Raw genomic sequence first — 4,300 nt, 5'->3', positions numbered from 1 at the left:
CTCCATTATAACTGGTGCCAGAAGAATCACCTCTCCTGCTGCACCCGTTGTAAGTAGTGTCAGAAGAACAACTAAAGATGAAGTTGGACGGCAAACAGAAGGCAGCAGCTGGTTTCGTGGTTCTGTAGCAGACATCCTATGCAGAAATGTGAGTAATGGCCGAATTTATAGTTTTTTGGACCTGTTCGGTTGTTTCTCTATTCTTTCTTCTTCCTTTTCGTTATATGTCGGATATACACACATCAAAAAAAGTTTTGCATCACCTCGGTTCCGAGAGTTCTGGAACCTGCACAGAAAATTGGAATAGAGATCAACATAAACATCATTTCCGCCCTTTTTATTGCTTATGAAAACCACACATTGCATGTTGTACCACCATAAAGAGAGACCTTCAGAGGTGTTGGTCCAGGTTGCTGTAGACACCAGTACCTCTAATACCCAGTAGCACGTCCTCTTGCATTGTTGCACGCCTGTATTAGTCGTGGCATACTATCCGCAAGTTCATCAAGGCACTGTTGGTCAAGATTGTCCCACTTCTCAACGGCGATTCGGCGTAGTTCCCTCACAGTGGTTGGTGGGTCACGTCGTCCATAAACAGTCCTTTTCAGTCTATACCAGACATGTTCGATAGAGTTCATGTCTGGAGAACGTGCTGGCCACTCTAGTCGAGCGATGTCGTTATCCTGAAGGAAGTCATTCACAAGATGTGCACAATGGGGGCACGAATTGTTGTCCATGAAGACGAATGCCTCGCCAATATGCTGCCGATGTGGTTGCACTATCGGTCGAAGGATGGCATTCACGTATCGTAAAGCCGTTACGGCGCCTTCCATGACCACCAGCGGCGTACGTCGGCCCCACATAATGCCACCACAAAACAGCAGGAAACCTCCACGTTGCTGCATTCCGTGGACAGTGTGTCTAAGGTGTTCAGCCTGACCGGGGTGCCTCCAAATATGTCTCTGACGATTGTCTGGTTGAAGGCATATGCGACATTCATCGGTGAAGAGAACGTGATGCCAATCCTGAGCGGTCCATTCGGCATGTTGCTCGGCCCATTTTTTCCGCGCTGCATGGTGTGGTTGCAAAGATGGACGTCGGGAGTGAAGTTGCGCATCATGCAGCCTATTGTGTACAGTTTAAGTCATAACACAATGTCCTGTGGCTGCACGAAAAGCATTATTCAACATGGTGATGTTGCTGTCAGGGTTCGTCTGGCCCATAATCTGTAGGTAGTGGTCATCCATTGCGGTAGTAGTCCTTGGGCGGCCTGAGCGAGGCGCATCATCGACAGTTCCGGCCTCTGTGTATCTCCTCCATGTCCGAACAACATCGCTTTGGTTCACTCCGAGACGCCTGGACACTTCCTTGTTGAGAGCCCTTCCTGGCACAAAGTAACAAAGCGGACGCGGTCGCCCGCGGTATTGACCGTCTAGGCATGGTTGAACTACAGACAACACGAGCCGTGTACATCCTTCCTGGTGGAATAACTGGAACGGATCGGTTATCAGCCCCTCCGTCTAATAGGCGCTGCTCATGCATGGTTGTTTACATCTTAGGGCGGGTTTAGTGACATCTCTGAACAGTCAAAGGGGCTGCGCCTGTGATAAAACATCCACAGTCAACGTCTGTCTTCAGGAGTTCTGGGAACCGGGGTGATGCAAAACTTTTTTTGATGTGTTTGCTATATGCTTGAGTTGGTAGTAAGTAGGCAATATGGGTAAACAGGCTTCGGCTCAAGATGCAACTCAGCATCTGATAGAAGATGCAGTTCAGTTACAGACAGAGTTAGGAGGACTAAGGGAGGAAAGGAGGGTATGATCTCATTCTAGTGCGCCTATAATTGATACTAACATCTCCTCTCTTTGTCACACCATTATCTGGGAAATCGGGAGGAAATGTTTTTGCGTTATGTGATACCTTAGATGCAGCTGCTAGATTTGTAAATTAGAGTAATGAGCAATTACTGAGTGCAGCTAAACTGAAGTTAACAGGAGATACTAGGGTATATGTAATGTGCCACTAGAAATTAAGAGAAGTGCAGTTGGTTGACGGCTTCAGGAAGAGCTGGCAGAAAGATATAGGTGGAAAAATACATTGAGATACTATTGTGAGCAGCTTAACGGGGTATTTCAGAAACATGAGGAACTAGTAGAGAACATCATGGATTGCATTCGCAAAATTAATATCAGTACATATGAGCCCACTGACAATGATAGTGTGAATAAGGCCACGTTTCCAGGAAGATGAGCAGAGAGCAAGCGTTTTTACGGGATTTACAACCAGAAAGTCATTCAGAATTCATATGGAATTTCAAAAGCTCTGAATGAAGCAGTATAAACTGCGGTAGCACTAGTTGAAAGTGGTGTGGTCGCCAAATCACGGGAAGAGAGAGTAATATTTAATACAGGTATCAATTTTTTTTAGATATGGTCATATAGGTCATGTGAAGCCTAGTTGCAGGGAATAACAGTGTCGTAAATGAACATTTTGGACATTTCAAACGGAATTGTACAAATGAAAGTTCGCAGTGACAAGGAAAGTTGGCACAAGGTGGACCTTGTACCCTGCCGTCAAACGAGGCAGGGAGCGGTGTGTCCAATATACAATACCCCAGTAAGAGTCAGCATGGGTCACCTCTGAGTGGGATCAGTGACCGACTATTTCCTACCGGTTACGTGAAAGGAATGCTGCAAATTCTTATTCGGGATCTCAAAACTGACTCAATTTGATGGTGCTAGGATTTCAAATGTAGGGAAGTAACTTCTGGGTTACTGTAGAAGTTCTCCCTATGGTTGACAGTGGCTGTGATGTCACGCTTGGTTTAGATTTCCTAGTTGCACATCATGCCAAATTTGACTTGTAACGGCATGTAGTAGAACTGGATTAGACACTGTGTCTTCTAGGTTTTACGAGCAAGAACCATTGCTGTCATAAGGATCACCCCTGCCACCTAAACTGTGTACAAAGTCCCTTAAAGTCAATTCATGGGATATCATATCGAAAAAGTACCGGAAAATTAATCTGGGATGACTTAGAAGCCGATTTTCCAGTTAACTCTTTGTGTATTGTTGACCCATTGCCTGTGAATGAAGATTTAAATAAAGCACAGTATTTTACATGATGTAATTTACCCTATATATGGGAAATTGAGGGAATGCAGTTGTGCCTGTAAAAACTGATAAATTTAATACTGAGGAGGTGGAGCTATCACTAGGTACTCTGATAACCTGTTTAGAGAGGAGCTACGTAGGAATTTCACAGCAACCTATGCGACACCGGGACGCTCTGTTAGATTAACTGCACTGAGGAGGAAAGTATCACATCTAGAGGGACAGGATATGGAGGACAAGGAGAGACTATTAGAAGAATAACTAAAACTAACTAAACTGCTCCAAACAGGCCATGAAGGCCCAACGGTACAGATCGGCCGCTGTGTCATCCTCAGCTCATAGACGTCACTGGATGCGGATATGGAGGGGCACGTGGTCAGCCCACCACTCTCCCGGCCGTATGTCAGTTTCCGAGACCTGAGCCGCCACTTCTCAATCAAGCGGCTCCTCAGTTTGCCTCACAAGGGCTGAGTGCACCCCGCTTGCCAACAGCGCTTGGCACACCGGATGGTCACCCATCCAAGTGCTACCCCAGCCCGACAGCTCTCAACTTCGGTGATCTGACGGGAACCGGTGTTACCACTGCGGCAAGACCATCGGCATTAGAAGAATACAATGAGTTATTTGATCCTCTTGGACCACTGCTTGCCAAGCCATCAATTCAACACCATATCCCCACTGGAAATCAGTTCCCTGTCAACAACAAAGCATACAGTACCACAACATATTCAAACTGTCATAGAAGATCATATGTCATAGAAGAGTTTATACATCAACAACTTCAAGATGATATCATAGAAGAGAGTAATAGCCACAGGTCTGCACCTATTATCATCATACCAAGAAAATCATCAGATGGAAGTAAAGCATACAGGTTTTATTGCAACTACCATTACCGTACTCAAACCTGTAAACAACTGCAGATGCCTACCCTATGTCTAATGTAACAGAGACTTTAGATAATATAGGCCAGTGTCATTATTTTACAACTGTAGACTTATGAAGTGAGTATCATCAGTCAGAGGCAGTGCCTGAAGATCACCCAGAAAAAGCGTTTTCGAATCTGTGTAGCCATTATAAATATCGTTGCATGCCTTTTCTACTGAAAAACGTGTCAGGAACTTTCCAGCACATGTTAGATGGTGGACTGCGCGGTTTGAAACCAATGTAAAGCATTGTCTACTTAA

The 4,300-nt window shown here is 45.2% G+C and overlaps 1 pseudogene; it reads right to left on the bottom strand.

Moving 5' to 3' along the window:
• Positions 1–3,596: 3,596 nt before the first annotated feature.
• LOC126471928 (5S ribosomal RNA) lies at positions 3,597–3,714 on the bottom strand (annotated as a pseudogene).
• Between the last annotated feature and the right edge of the window lie 586 nt (positions 3,715–4,300).

The sequence above is a fragment of the Schistocerca serialis genome, chromosome 3 (genome assembly GCF_023864345.2).
Source record: "Schistocerca serialis cubense isolate TAMUIC-IGC-003099 chromosome 3, iqSchSeri2.2, whole genome shotgun sequence".
In the NCBI taxonomy this organism is placed as follows: Eukaryota; Metazoa; Arthropoda; class Insecta; order Orthoptera; family Acrididae; genus Schistocerca; species Schistocerca serialis.
The sequence above is the reverse complement of the archived record's forward strand: the minus strand, read 5'-3'. Positions and strand labels throughout refer to the sequence as shown.